Genomic DNA, 16837 nt, shown 5'->3' with positions numbered 1-16837 from the left:
AAAACCTTCCTCTACTCTCAGGCATTTGGCAGCATATGATAGGGTTTTTAATCAGGTCCTGGATTCTTGAATTGTTTGTCATTTAAAATTGCTTAGAGATATGTGTGTGTGTGTGTGTGTGTGTGCTGTCCGTTTATATGTAAATGGTTTTTATACAATGTATAATATTGTAATGTTTTTAATTTTTGTAAACTGCTCGGTGAGCTTCAGCCATTGGGCGGTGTAGAAATGTAATAAATGAAATGAATGCAATGAAGTCTGCACTGGCATTGGCAGGGTAATTTTTAAAATGTTTACAAACCTGGGGGTGGGAAGAGAGAATTACATTTTTTTTTTTTGGTATGAAATAAGACCCTAGTTACCTTAGCTGCTACCATTTGTTTTGGGGTAGACACACTATTGTCCATTGACAGCTACATTAAAATCCTGGATTTGTGAATGGTTTTCTATGAGTTAGCAATCACTACTCCACCAGGGAAGACCAGCAAAATGGCTTCAAAATGAATCAGAGTTCCTTCACTAGACAGTGGGAGTATGAATCATATTCATGACTTCATTCATTGGCTAAAAACTAGGGTTGTCTGAGAATTCAGTTTGTGGGGGTGAAAACTCGATGGATTTTTCTGGTTCGGCCCTAGCGGATTTAGTTCTGTTCCCCCCCGCTGGCATCAACTTGATCTGTAGTGAGTTGATCCAATATGCGGATTCCCCCTTTTTTAATGGCGGCAATTTGTGCAAATTGGATTTTCTTTTTTGGGGGGTGGATCTTGAAATTTGTGCAAATGGATCATTAAAAAACACACACCTCCCAGTCTTTTGCAAGTGCACAAGAGCACAGATTCAGCTGTCCAATATGTGTAATATTACCTTGTCAGTTTCATTTCCTCAGCTGTCAACAGTAACAGGGAAGTAGAGTAGGTAACACAAAGAAACTGACAAGGCGAGACTGTATATAGGCTAATTTGTGCACAGTTGTGAAGGACCAGGGGATAAATAATAGTAAGATAAAGGAGGAACCCATTTGCACAATTCAGAAGCACCGAAAAAGAAAAAAGCGAAGTAAGTGCACCAAAGGAACGGAGACAATATCTCCTTCTTGGCAATGTCATCATCTCTCCATTAGTAGTTGAACAGACAGTTGTCAGTGTCCTCCTCCCTTTCAACACCTCCCCGAGTTTCCAGCAAGTCCAGAAAGGGGAGTTATTGGCTCCCCACCTTTTTTCGCGGCTCCTTCTTGGAGTAATTACTCCTGATCCACAAATTTCCTCTTCGTTTACTGCCTAGCCTTTACATTTGCACAAGTTTCCCCTCAATTTACTTCCTAACCTCTAAATTTGCACAAATGAATGGGCAGAATAGTGCCTTTACATTTTGCCTCATATGCTAGGTTTTACAAGGGGAAGAGAATTGCTTTTTTAAAAAAATGAAAGCTGGCAATCCAAGAATTATTGTTCATCCGGGTTTGGGAAAGCAGCCTCCCTTGTCCCCCCTCATTGGGCTTGATGTCCCAAGCAGGTCTCCTCAAGAGTCAGTACATCTCAGATGTAACATTTTGCCTCATATCTTGGGTTCCACTACTCTGCTGTCATTGTAGACCATGAATATTCCTTCTCATCACCTGCTTTTGACTCCTTCTCCACCCTCACTATTTCAAAAGGGGCTTGCAGTTCAGTACAAGGGCTACTATGCACTGAAGAAAACAGGTGTGTTGTGCATATGGATGTTGACAACCAAGGTCCCTTGGTTTTCCACCAATATGTTTTGCAGCTGGAAATACGTCGGAGTATTGTAAGAGAGAGACAATATATATATTGAGAAGTGACTGGTCCAAAGCCACCCAAGTGAGCTTCATGGCTGAGCAGCGACTAGAACCTGGATCTCCTGAATCCCAGTCCAACACTCTTAACTACTATGAAACTATCTAAAATAGTTGCCATGGTTGGGCAGGTCTAGTGTGGAACTTTCCATATCTGGATCTCATTAGCAATTGGAATACTTGAATATGAAGTCCTAGAATCCTGATACTAGCAGGTGAGGTGGTAAGTTCCATTTCACCAGACTCAAGCTTTGTCCTAAGAGTACCTGAATGTTTAGCAAGCAGGGCTGTCAACAGTTTCAATTTTATTCCCCTCTAGATCATCAAGGGCTGCCCACAGAATTGCTTTAGTTTTGTTTACAAGCCTGATATTGTTACAACGCCAAATGTCATTGGTTTATTGACTAAATATTTATTTGTCACTACAGTTGTCGCCACAACAAACTAGTTCAGTGGAATCTTGCCGGTAGAGTAGCTGATGTAATTGAAGGTTTAAAACTACAGCAGCCCCATGCATCCTAACACACAGCAAGATTAATTTCATGGTTTTCCAAAGTTGATTGTCCCACCTGAGGAAAAGGTCTCTAATCCTGTGGATAATCCATTGGCTTTCTGCATTCACACCCAATGAGGATGTAAACTTATCATGCTAGAACTTGGCTTTTTTGTAATCTTCACTTCAAAGTAAATTCATTAGGGAATCAGTGTTGTGCTAGGCAATTACAGAATTTCTCTGCAACAACTAAATGTAATTGTCAGTTTTAAAATCATTGACCCAATTTTTACAGAGTGTACATGTCCAAGAAATTAGGAGTGCTACTGACATGTGATCACATTTCGTCAACCAAAACTGAAATAGGTAGGATTTATATTACTTATTTTCAACAAAAAGCAGAAACTGTATCAGATCAGAACATCATAGGACAAGTGTATAGCAAATGTGGATTTCACTATGTATTCGTAACAATTTGTACTTAGAGTAGTACATATACTTGAAGGTTGCCTCTACAACAAAGCACTAAACCAAATAGCCCCTCTTACAAAGGGTCAGATGAGGCAAGAGGAGCTGAACTCTTATTTACTAAGCAAAGGATGAAGTTTTCATCAAGAGGGCAGGCATTTTTCCCCTCGCTGGTTCCTTGTACTATGACCATCAATCAAAACTAGTATCCTACTGAAAGCACTTTGGAAGGTCAGCAGAAACATGCTGTAACAAGAGCCCAGGAATAATTCTATTTTTAAATTCAGATAACTAACCTTTTACATGAGGGAGGAAACCCTGCATGTTTTTCTACCTGTTTGTATGATCTGCAGATGCATCTGTTATTCTGTGTAGACTAGGATGGGGGGAAAGCTCGCATGAATTAAATACAAAGCAGTATGTTTTTATAAGCCTCATTTGTATTATTTATAAAGGTTTGTTATATTGGTGTTGTGTTGTTGTCTCTGGATAATAAACCCACACTTGGGTGTGTCGGTGGATTGGCTAAGGCTAATTTTTTACACATAGGCAGGATATCATGTCATCTCTCCTCTGCTTATCACTATACCAGACTACGTTATATAGTTTATTTACAGAACTTACAGTTTTAGCAGAAGAAATGTGGTTAGGGTACCCTACCTTATGTAATAAGCTCCAGTTAGGGAATTGAAAATCCTGAAAATCACACTAGAATGCCAAATAAGATGTTAAGAAAACTTACTTGAATTGTCATTTTGATTGGAGACCTACAGAGATTTGTTTTTGAATTAACATGTGAAATTCAGTGGTCCTCTTCCCATCAACAGCCTCTTCTGACTATGCTCTGTGTGAGGTTTTGCCAGACTCTTAAAATCTACTGGGCTCTTAACCAGAGTTGCATAGTGGTTAGAGTGTTGGACTGGGATTCAGGGGATCCAGGTTGTAGTCACTGCTCAACCATGAAGCTCACTTTGGTGGCTTTGGATCAATCACTGACTCTCAGGCTAACCTACCTCTCAGGGTTGTTGTGAGGATAAAATGCGGAAAAGGATTATGTAAGCTGCCTTGGGTTTCTTGCAAGAGGAAAAAAGGCAGGATATAAATATAATAATAAATAATAATAAAATAACCCTGTGGCCCTCAGCGACTGCAATATAGTAAAGACGTACCTGCAATCCAGTAAAGAAACATATGTACCTGTGGCATATGAAGACCTTTGGTTTGACATATATGCTTTTAGTGATATATCACAATTTGGGGAGTGGCAGGAAGCACTTTTTTTAAGGAATGCTTTTATTGCAAGGATTAACATCAGTGAAGCAAAGTCATTCACTCACTTAGAAGGCAAGGGGAAAAAGAATATTTGTTGTTGTTGTTCAGTTGTTCAGTCGTGTCCGACTCTTCATGACCCCATGGACCATAGCATGCCAGGCCTTCCTGTCCTGCGCTCTCTCCCGGAGCGTGCTCAAGTTCATATTCATTGCATCGGTGATGCTATCTAGCCATCTCATCCTCTGCCGTCCCCTTCTCCTTTTGCCTTCAGTCTTTCCCAGCATCAGGGTCTTTTCCAGTGAGTTTTCTCTTCGCATTAGGTGGCCAAAATATTTGAGCTTCAGCTTCAGTATCTGTCCTTCCAATGAGCAGTCAGGGTTGATTTCCTTTAGGAGAAAAAGAGTATAGCTTGACTTAAAAGTTGGGTATTTCATTTCAAAACATTTCAGTATAGTGTTTGTTTTGACATGTTCATAGAACTTTATTGTCCTTCATCCTCATAACTTTAGAAGGTCATTATCACTGGACACATTTCTGGCAAATTATTTCCGGTCATCACTGGGTTAAAAATTCTTACAGTATTCAAATCGACACCACCCAATAACTATATATAAAGTGCTGGAATTCTTGATGCCAGTAATATTCTCCACTTAGCTGTCTAATAAAATTTGATTGAAATTGGATTTACATACTTCTATAACAGGATTGGTAAAACCTGCTGTGCCTTGTTTCTTTGTCTTCTGCAGTAAAGCTTATAAATGGTCAGCACTTTTAGTGATTATACACTGTATGCGTTTATAATGTTAGCTGCGTTTTTAAAAAGTAGTTTTCAGCATTTTATGAAGATTTTGGGGTCCTGAACTTCTATGGCTTTTCACCAGTGTGTGGTTAGAAATTGCTTCTGGTTTGAGCAGTTCTTCCTAATTTTCTTTGGTTTAAATAGGGACAGAAACTAGTCCAAGACTAGATCTGGATATTTTGACCTGGCTTATCCTTTGCTGCTTTTAAATAGTAAATGAAAGAGCCTCTTAGGTTGAGTTAATGCAACATAATGCAGCTCTTATGCAGCTTTGGTACCAATGCATTGTCTTTGAACATAGGATTTATAATTAATGTTTTAGGTCCTAGGCCAGCCTTCACCAACCTGGTGCCTTCCAGATATGTTGGACTACAACCCCCATCATTCCCAGCCAGCACAGCTCATTCCCCATGCTGGCTGGGAGTGATGGGAATTGTAGTCCAGTGTATCTGAAGGGCAGCAGGTTGGGGAAAGCTGCCTAGACAATGGGCTGAAGGCAAATGACGCATCTGCCTGATAGAGCTAAGCAGCTCTGTATCTAATCAGTGCCTGGATGAAAGACTGCTTGGGAACTCTATATGTTCCCTTGAGTTCCATCATGGAACAAAGGTAGGATATAAATGTAATAAAAATGTTAAAGGTCTTTCATGGCCCTGCATTGGGACAACAGTTACCTCATTGGAAACATTTACTGGCACAGCAAGTCTTACTATCTGGCTATGTTTATGAGCATGACAGTCATGCAAATGTTTTATACCTACCAAGTGTTTAAAAATGACAGTATGCGCTCAAACTGAAGTGAAGGTGTTTGTATGTACATACATATATCGGTAACAGTATGGTGTGGTACACTTCTCCTAAGGTGTATTCTTGCATGGGCTTCTCCATGAGTAACATGCTGTGTCGTTTTATACTGCATGTTGAAATATTTAGCTTTATCTACAAATACAAGGAATGTGTCAACAGTTGAATCACTGGCCCAGGTTAGTTATTTACAGCTGACCCAAGTTCCCTTGCTTTAAAAAAATTTTTTTTCTGATGGGTGTTAATTTTTACTGTGTTTTAGTGCTACTTTTAACTGTTTTTTATTGAGTACGTCTTTATTGGCTTGATTCACATATCATGCTAAACTATGGTTTACTGAGATGTAATTGAGCCTTACTACATTTCCATCAGCAGCTTGTGGCTTTAAAATTATTCCTTCCTGCTGTCGGCTTCTTAATAAATAAAATAAAATTTGTCATCATACAAAAATGTTTTGGCTCATTACCCACCTAACTCTCTTCCTGAATGATGATATAAAGCACTATCTCTGAGGCTTCTAAAAATCACTACTCTGAGGTATGTGTATGCATGTGCACGTGCTAGGTGTCACATTTCACCCTAGTAGCTTTGTTGTGGGCCAGTTGTCATTGCAATATGGGATTTGCTGTTACTATTAGGTGACACAAGAAAACAGATTAGAAGCTGCACTGCGCAAAATTGCTCCCTGCATGTTTCCTCTTCGTCCTCCCCTCCCTGTAGGGGGCAAGAAAACTAAATTATTAACATCAGTAGACTAGACTGAAATAGCTTATTTTACTGAACTGGGTGTTCAGGAGGCTGAATCATTCAAAGTAGCTCTTGTTGGATGATCCAAGGAGTTGATTTTTATTTTCAGACGTGATACTTATCTTTGATACTTCACTGTCTCATTTGTTACCATTCCTTTTAAAGGTCTTCCATTCCAAAGCTACTTACGTACTTAGGTGATGTACCTAATTTACCTAACTGACATCAGTTAGACACACTAAACTCAAAACTACTTTTTAGGGAGTGCCTGTCCTCAAGAGGAAGAAGGAATGTATTTGAATACATCTATTACTGGTGCAATCCTAACCACAATTACTAGAGAATAAGCCCCATTGAGCTCAGTATGACTTAATTCTGAGTAAACATGTTTAGGATTGCACTAAATGAGAATTTGACAGCCCCTCCCCTTCCCTAATTTTTAAATAAATGTTAGCAGTGAAAGTAACTGGTTTCTTTTGACTTTCCTGTGGCATAAGCTAAGTTTGGTACCATGGTGATATGTTCTATAATTATCTAGACAGATGGGCAACATAGCTATTTGATATTCATTATTTGCTACTTCCCTTACAAATTGATTGTGATCAAGTGCGATTGATTATACATTAGAAAAAATAACCTGTTTTTTCTTCCAAGGTGGATGCAGTGAGATTTCAAACACCTCTAGAAGTCTGCAGTGAAGTAATTGGCTGATTAGGTCATATGAATGTGACATTCATCCCTGCCCCCCTCATGGTCCTTGTAGCCCCTTTAGAGTGGGTAGTCTATAATCCTGGCAGGACTACAGAAATTAAAATTGGCAACTACTTAAAGATACAGCAGCCCTGACAGGTCCTAGACTTCATTACCTATGCTGCTTTGCTCCCCAGCCTTTCAAACCTTCCTTGCCACCAAGAGTGTAGAGGGCTACCTGTCCCTTCCCCAACCTGTTGCCCTCCAGATGGGTTTGACTACAACCCCATCATCCCCAGCCAGCAGGGCCATTGGTCATGCTGGCTGGGGATTATGGGGGTTGTAGTCAAACTCATTTGGAGAGCAACAGTTTGCGGAAGGCTGCCCTTAAACCTTATGTGAGGTTTTGCCCCAGTCTTACTTTCTCCTTGGCACCACCTTTCATCAATTTCATGTCTCCACCACAGTTGTTTACTGTAAGGGTCCTCACCCTTTCTGGAGCCCTGGGCACATTTGAGAAGGTGAGAAACTGCTGTGGGCACCACCACAAAATACCTAATTAGTAGATTGCTGCTTTGGTGTCTAGCTGTTGCGTCTATGGATCTTAGGCTGCGTCTTATTCAGAAAAAAAAAAAGCTTGCTTTGTGTCTATTGGACATCGCAACATCTCTATAAGAAAGGATTGTCTAATTCAGCTAATTGCTGGTGGTGCAATACAGTTAATGCTTCTGTTAAACATATGTTTTGGTAATGTTCAGTGGTTGCTTCTTTTGGGGAGGAGGTTATTATATGGGTAAATTTTGTACTGGAACAATCTTTTATATTCACTGATGTACACACTCTTTTAAATTATTAACCTGCTTCATGGAAATTAGGAAATGGTCAGCATAAATGGATTATCTGTGCCCTTTTGACAGCTAAAAGACAGATATTACAAGACTGGAAGGATAAATACTCACTTCCTATAATGCAATGGATTGGGGAACCTTACAACACTTTCAATATTTGAACGGTCTTCATATAGATGCAACCTTCAAATGGATACTTATTTGGATACTTGATCCATTTTTTGTTGAAGGCTATGTATTGTTGAAGGCTAGAAAGTTCTATGCATTTCATATGTATTCATTGCTATGGATAGGTATATACAAATCCATGTACCTATATTAAAAACATGGAATTAAACATTTTTAAAAGTTTTGTGGGTTCCCTCAGGAGCCATGTTGGGGACCCCTTCACAGGTGTCATTGAAGGTGCCTGTGGGCATCATGGTGCCTGTGGGTGCCATGTTGGGGACCCCTGGTTTACTTGGGTCCTTGGTTTCAGCTCAATGACAACTTTGGCTAATGTTCTTTAGGTCGCAGTCCTATACTCACTTACCTGGAAGTAAACCCCACTGAACTCGGTAGGACTTACTTCTGAGTAGATATGTATGCAAGCTCTCCTTTCACCCCCTGCACCTCCACATACATCCCTCCTCCTAACTTCAAATATTGTCAGGCTGTCGTCTTCAGCATGCTTTAGTCTGGAGTTGTTCTGGAGCATGGCTTTCAGTGGGGCTTTAAAAATACACTTTTGATGTAAGTAGCTTGAGTCCTCTATTACCTGGAGCATCCTGAGGGAACTGAATTGCTGTAAGGCTTCAGTTAAGTAAACATAAGTGGTTACTTGCTCGCTTCAGTGATGTTGTGGTGCTCCGTTAAACAACTGAAATTATTGTTGACTCTGGTTTTGAGAAAATGATCTTGAACACCTGCTCTGATGAAAACTGTTCAGAACTTTCCAGATAAGAAATATTCAGAGAGATTCTTATGAGTGGCCTGGATTTGGAGGCTCTGCTGCCTCTTCCCTCCTTTTCCCTACAAGCCACTCTTTAACCCTGTATTCTTCATGGAATTTACTATAGTAAGTAGCTTCAGAAATTGGTGGTTTTGAGCACCAGTATGTTCTCCTTGCACTGTGTTGCCTTGTGAGGCAACAGGACCCTTTAGACAGGTTGCCCGTAGTCACTGTGATGATCAGTAGGAGATGGACTAATGAATACTGAGCAGTCCCATCAGGAGTCTGACAGCGTCTGACCAAAATAAAAACCAAAACTAAAAAGGAATCTTGTGGCATAAGCTTTCATGGATTGGAGCCCATGAAACACAGCTACGTGCAATTTTTGTACACACCACCACGATATATTGATATTACAGCATTTGCCACTCCTAATTTCCACCAACAGCATATTTTATAATAAGCCATGCCCTCCAGTTGCTTCTCTTTTGAGTAAAGGTTTGAATATACCTATTAAAGACCACTTGTTCACAGGTGACCGAAATAATGCATCAAGCCTTAAATAATGAGCTAAATCTGCCTTCCAGCTAGGATCTCAATCAAATTTAAAATGAGCCCCTAGTGTACCATATACTACATTAAATATTAATAATTGGCGTAGGAGAAGCTGCCTTAAAGGCTCACTTAGACCCAGTTTGGATGTCACAAGCCATGGTTTGTTAAACTATGGGTTGAGAATGAAGTGACTAATGAAAGTCACAAATAACTTCAAATAGTAATCTTCTTGGGTCCATTTAGTTTTGATTTTTCTGAAATTGTTAATAGTTTGTTCAATGTACTTTCCTATAGTGGCATTTTTAAAACGTAGATTTAATGAAGTGGATACTTTGTATTTGAGGTACTGTATGTAAATATATGTAAATATATGTACATTTATATTTTATAAGTAGCTTGAGGTGAAATCTGACACTGAATTCTATCCACATTGCTTCCTCTGTTCCTGGTTTTTCTCAGGAACTGATGTTTTAGTGAAATGTTGGGCATTCCAGAAGGGTTTACTTGGCAAGGGTAGCTGTGCCTGGCCTTCATTGTATCTTGTATAGTGTTAAGCAGTACTTGGATGGTTAAGAATGGTATTGCTGTTTCACGGCAATTTGTATTAAGAATGTTAAGTCGCCACTTTTCTGGAATGGAAAAATAGATAACTTCTGGGAAGTTATGTCACTAGGAATATGAAAATGAATGCATATGTGAAAGATAAAATAGTCTTATTGGATTTCATTATTCAGGGGAAAAGAAATGCAGACATATACATAACAGATAGGCAATGGGCTGTAGAAACTTGCAGAAGAATAAAATGTTGTACAGCGTACAGAATTTATTGTCTTGCATTTAGTTTTACTGCCAGCATTTTAATAAAATGAACATGTCAAGCTATACAGCCTTCCATAATAAGGGTACATAAATAATATTGGCATACCAGTTTAGCATCTGGCTTTATAGACAGTTTTATCCACACCAGATGACTATGCCCTAAACTGCTATGTATGGTTTCACATCAGCAAAAGTATAGTTTTAATAGTAAGCAGAAAAATTATAATCATTTTGCATGAAATTAATCCCCCAAAGAAGTCATACTCATGACTGGGATACTGAGAAGTGGTGGTGGAAGGGTGTGTGTGTGCAGGAGGTGACTCTTCTGTCCCCATCCTCCTCCAAGCCCCATGAAAAGCCCTTCCCCGGGGTCAGGGAACCGTCCTGAATAGGGCGGACTGTTGTGTTGAGAGGGTAGGATTTTAAGAAAGAGTAGTTACCTATTTCATCTGGAGACAGGGACCTGTTTGATAATGAAGTTTTTATTATGGTTTGTAAAATCACTGTTTCACCTATCCAGATGAAATGGGAAACTTTTGTTTGTTAGAAACACCTTCACACATGAAATAGGGAGGAAGGGGAGTGTATGAGCTCAAGGCCTGCTTTCTTTCCATCATCTGCTTCTCTGTTAGTCTATGCTTCATACTCTAGATAAATATTTTCATCAGTTGCTGTGCCTCTATTTGTTATGGGGGTAACCAAAAAGAGATCCTGGTGTCATCCCAATGACTTTCTGCCTATGGTGCAGACCATCAAGTTAGCTTATGAGGCAGTGGGACTTGAACTTTCTGCTCGGGTTCGAGCGTGCTCGACAAGAGTTGGTAGCATTTGGAAAGGGCGGCGCTCTTCCTGAACTTTTCCGAGTGGCGATATGGTCGAGACCATCAACGTTTATTAAGCATTACCGGCTTGATGTATAGGGTAGAGTTGACTGCTCTTTTGAGCGAGCTGTCCTCTCCTCTGTTCTACTGTAGGACACTGATCCACCTCCAGTAATCATCTTACTACTCTCTCATATGTGTGATGCGCAAGAGACCACAAAGAAGACAGACAGGTTGCTTACTTGTAACTGTAGTTCTTTGAGTAGTCATCTGTGCATTCACACAACCCTCCCACTGTCCCCACTTTGGTGTAGATGTTGGTGCTGAGATTACTCTTGGTTCCGAGGCCACAATAGGCGGTCTCTGGGAATGAGGGAGTAGGTGGGAACCTGCAAGGAACATGCGCACTAGGACAGTGGGGGACCTGGACTGCCAAACATTTCTCAGCTATAGAAGTTTCCTGAATGGGACTCCACTTAGGCTCACAGACCTTATGTGTGAATGCACAGATGACCACTCTAAGAGCTACAGTTATGGGTAAGCAACCTGGCTTTACCACTTCTGAATCAGATCTTTGCATTCAAAGACCTTTCTTCGCAATAGTCTAGGGATGCTTTTTATAATACTAGAGTCTTATTTCCTCTCCTTTTCTTCACAAGTTCTGCATGGGTATATAAAGGTGAATAGAAAAGTCCAGATCAGCCCTCTACACTAGCATTATTGCAGGCATTGTGCTTGATTTCTTAATCCATCAGGATTGGGTAGCTGCATTTTTCCTTCAAATGAATTGAGAGAAAAAATATATAACGCATGTCCCAAACATCCTGGAGAATCTGCTGTAATTAACATGGATGAATTGTTTCATAGTCTCAATTGTTCCCTAGTGATACATGTATTCTTATAGCAGAGGAGAAGTAACAGCATCAGGAATAAAATGTAGTATAAGCGTGATCTCAATGTGAAACTATTGCCCAAGTGCAGAGGTGGGATGGCAGAGGGGAAAACAGATAAGATTAAATGTAGTTTAAAAATAAAGCTTTCATGTATGATTGTCTTTGACTTCCAACTCGGGTTGACCAAATGTTTCAGTATGTTTAATTTTCTAAAACGTTACTTAAATTAGAAGATGTACTAAATGGCGAAAACTGAATGAACTTGGGCAGCTTGCCAGTATGAGTACCACATAGCTGGTGAGCCAGCAGGACGACCTGCAGTCATGGATGAATTGTGACCTACAGCAAGACAGAAGGTCAGTGCGGAGAAGGATGAGAAGGTGTCAGAAAACAAGTCAATGAAACTGTAGTGAGTGACATATTTATATAGATTTATATTGAGAGCATCTTACGTTAATGGAAAAATATCCCACTGTAAGTCAGTTTCATATTCTGGATATTCATATTCTGGTTTGATAGTCTAAAAATCAAAAGCCTTAAAAAAAACCCAGTCTGGTTTTGTTGTGCTTGATGAACTCATTTGTCAGCTATTCTCATGCTACTTTTTGATGCTCCTTTTTTGTAAACGGTTTTGCCACTTTAGCTCTTGCAATTGTGACCACAATGTTTGGATGTTATTGCTTCTTGTAGTTTCATGGAATTGTTAACAAAGCACAATTGTGAATGTCCATAGTCTTAGATTTACTTTCCTGAATAATTTCCAGAGAGGTAGCTGTGTTAGTCTATTGCAGAAAAAACCGACGAGTCAGGTGTTACCAACAATTTCATTCAGGCATAAGCTTTTGTGGACTGTAATCCACTTCTTCAGATGCCTGAAGTGTTATTGAGAGTTTCAGGTTTAATACAAAATCTACATTAGTGTAATACCTTTATTACACTAACAGTGTCTAGATGGCCATAGGATTTTTCAGTTTCTGGCTTGGTTCTCAGAAATCTCACTCCCCACCGCCTCCCCCACTGCCTTGTAGGCAGCACGGTTCATCCCTGTCTCTGCGCTCATAAGAGCAGCGTGGAGCAGGAAAAAAGTGAGCGTTCCCAGTGGTGGGGAGGGGGGGAGACTGTGGAAGTGTCGTTATAATGCTTCTTATGCACCATCTGCCCCCCCCCCCACTCTGACGCTCCCCAGGTAGACAGCCGAAATCAGCTGTCTAGCTACAAATGCAGGATGGCCAGAGCGTGGAGGAGAGGATCCCGTCCATGCTCTGCCTGTCCTGCATTGGATAGTCGGCCACCTCTGAGTTCAGAGGCAGTCGACTATCCCTATAGGATTGCTCCCTAAAACTCTTGATGACACTTCATGCATCTGATGAAGTGAACTACAGTCCACATAAGCTTATACCAGAGTGATATTGCTAGTCTTTAAGGTGCCACAAGATTTGTTTTTTTTTTCCTGAATAAGATGTATAGCCCATATGGTTGTGGGGGGAGGGTAGTTTCTAAAAGCAAAAAGACCAAAGGTGGTTTGATGAAATATCATGAGCATTTGGAAGGAATTGTTGTGGAATTTGCAGCTGGACTCCTGCAGTCTTCACATACAAGTTTCACACTTCTGCAGTGGATAGAAGTAGGGAAGAGGCTGGAAGAATTCCTGGGTTGGAATTCTGGCTGAGTCATGTAGAAATGCAAATCATGTTGTCGACCAAACAAGACAAGTAGTAAAATCTGGGAGTTTTAGGTTGTCTGTTGCAAGGGCTTTTAGAAAACCTACAACTATGATAGACATTAAGATCAGCTGAGAGGAAAAGGAAGAGAAAGAACCTGGTGCAGCATTAAGGCTACTGTATGCTCTTAGCTGCAGTTGAAGAAATGCAGTGCTGTACTGTGGCACCCGGGTGGTGGTGATGACAACAAGGAGGAGAGGATTTCCCTTAAATACTTCCTTGCAAGCCTTCTCCCCCCCCCCCCAACCTTTCACATTTCTTTGCATAACTCCAAAGCAAACACTTCTGTTCTTTCAAAAACCATTGTGGCTTTTCTTCTAGATACCTAACTGGTTGCTTAAAAAGCATATGGTTGGTATCTAGTTTGATTTAAAATGACCAGGAAATTTAGCTGTAAAATTTGCAGTAAACAATTTAAATATAGCAATAAGGAAATCTAAATTTAGAGGCCTTACCTCCCTACTCTCAAATTTTGTAACAATAACATTCTTCCACAACTAAAGCAAAATGGAACCCTGCAACCAAATATTTATTTAAGATAGAAAGAAATCCATAGAGATTATTAGTCCTAATGTTGGCAAACAGCTCCTTCAATAGAATGTCTTGCTGTTCCATTAGAGTGAAAGCAGCCAAGCATGCATTTACCCACTATTTTCATGAGGGCATTCATTTAATTATGGCTGAATAGATGGCAGTACTGGAAACTGAACTTCTGAACAATGGCATGTCCAAATGTGTATTTGTTCCAACAGACATGCTGGTGTTCCTCTGCTATACATTAGAAGCAAAAGCTGCTAGCTTTAATTGGTTAATCGGTGTGATCAATCAACTGAAACATTAATTAAGGATGAACATTCAGTCTTTCACCCTGTTTACTTGTTAGAACTGACAATCAGTAAAAACTTTGGGATTTGGGAGTCTGGGACACCCCAGCATCATGCAGAACACAAAAAAGCGCAATCTGTCCTTTCTTAGAGTCATATTTGAAGAAATTTGAAAGATGACCTTTTCTTTCAGTTTGTCTCCAAAGTTACCAGAATAGTTTGGCATTCAGAATGAAACTGCTATGGTTACCACTCTAAAAGAACCACCAGAAGAAACTGAAGGTGTGAGTGTTCAGCTGAAATGTTGATACATCTTCTGCAGTATAGTGCTGCAATCCTGTACGCACTTACTTATCTGGGAATAAGTCACACCGAACTTAGTGGGACTTATGTAATATGCATAGGATTGCACTGTTAAACTTTTATCTTCCATAATATAGTGGTGTATAATGTAGCTTCAGTATGTTACTCAAATTTAGAATGTTCTGTACATTCAGATCTGATGATAAAAGAAATGCTAAATATTGCCTTTCCTTCTTACAATGTGTGGTTGCTTTTATTTATGAAATTGTAAGCTTTTGTCACATGCACGAAGGAAACTCCCCTACTTTTAAGATCAAAAAGGTTCCATCACTGAGGTTTTATAATATGTAATTTTATTTCAATATAATTGCTTTTGTTTAAGCTAAACACTTAAGTGATTTTAACTTTCTGTTAAGGTATTTGGCCTATAGCTATGTTAGTTAATAGAGATGACAATGATATATAATGTGAGGGGTGATATACCTCTGCAACTGAAGTGCAGTCTGGTCTCTAAGACCTCATGACCTTCCCATCCTCACCCCTTCCAGAGATCTCTGGGCCCTATCCTGTGGGCATCATAAATGGAGAGCAGTTGAACAGGTTTGCTTAGCTTTAAATGTGAATTTACCTGAATTCATTCATGGTTAAGGTTCTGAAGAAACCATAGTGGCATGAAAGAAAGATCCAGAAGGCTTGGGATTGTTTGTTCTTTTTGAAAAGCCATAAATTAAACTCCAGCAGATCTTTATGATCAAAGTAAATAGTAAGACTTTTTAAAAAGCCTCCCATGTGAGAGCAATGTGAACAGCTTGGGGGAAGCTTGAGCTACATGATGTAGTAGAGGCTAAAATCCTAATGCCAGGATTAGCTGCTTATTTTTGCTTGTCTGCAGGCTTTGATGCAAAGTAGCAGTTGCTGGGCATAGGAGAGCTGCCACTCAGATTCCAATAACCTCTGTTTCACCTTTGTTAATTTTAACTTGCATGTCTGTCTAGGAGCATTGGCACATTGGGATTTTCTATAAGCCTACTGATATTTCAGTTTGAGAATGGAGCCAGAATGGGAGAGCCAAGACAGTAGCAATGCCATTACTCCATATTGTATACCGGGTACAAAAGCTTGATCCTGACTTCTGTTCAGGAACAGAGCAGTACTTTTCTGCCTCCTCCATCCCTCTGCAGCCCCCTACACTCCAAAAAAGCCTCTTCTGAGACCTGGGGGACCCTCTCAAACAGTATGGCATATGGCACGGTGGCTGCTGCAGTAAGGGGTAAATGCCCCAAACTGGAGATTCCAACTCCTTCCATGTTTTTCTTGTACTACATCTTTGGATCCAAACCAACGTCTACCTATCTATCTGAAAGCCTTCAGTGATCTAATGAGGAACAGAGCATTTTTTCCACTGTATAGGAAAGAAAGGAGCATTCATCACCTAATCGGTGCTGTTTTTCAAATTTCTTCTTGCTTGGTACTGAGGAATTATTTTTGGAAGATGGTTGCACACTGAGGCTATTGTAACTCATTTAAAGAGTGTTCCTTTCATATGTGTCCCCTGAGACGGAATGCTTTAACCATTAACATAAATACTTGATATGGCTTTCCAGCCTCTTGAAAATTTCAGAGGTCAGTTCAGCAAACAACTGTCCAGTGTAGTTTCAATGGATTGGATCCAGAGATAGATGAGTGGAACTCAACTCATGCAGTGGGGCTTTCCTGCCCCCCCCCCCCGGACATACACACACACACACACACACACACACACTACAGCACCCTCCCTCCTGAGCAGCTTCTGAGGGTCAAAGGAATACCTAGAATGGCATGTGATGGGCACAGGAGGCTGCAGTGGGATGGGGAAGTTGGGAGAATTTGGCACGGCTGCCTTGTGTAAGTGGAAATGCCTTTCCGGTATGTCTGGATCAAAGCCATTGTATATAGTGAACCATTGCTTTTCTTTCTCGCATCTCTGCCACCAGTTCTGTTAGTGTACTAAGATAGTTAGGGTGCAATCCTATGCATGTTTAGGTAGAAAAAAG

The 16837-nt window shown here is 40.2% G+C and overlaps 1 protein-coding gene across 4 annotated transcripts in view; it reads left to right on the top strand.

Annotated features, from left to right (window-relative positions):
• Positions 1 to 16837, top strand: part of CEP85L (centrosomal protein 85L) — a 202986-nt gene that overhangs the window by 103760 nt on the left and 82389 nt on the right. The window lies entirely within an intron of this gene.

This window comes from Heloderma suspectum, chromosome 1, assembly GCF_057233095.1.
Source record: "Heloderma suspectum isolate Gila_16-S chromosome 1, 16-S_ref, whole genome shotgun sequence".
In the NCBI taxonomy this organism is placed as follows: Eukaryota; Metazoa; Chordata; class Lepidosauria; order Squamata; family Helodermatidae; genus Heloderma; species Heloderma suspectum.
The sequence above is the reverse complement of the archived record's forward strand: the minus strand, read 5'-3'. Positions and strand labels throughout refer to the sequence as shown.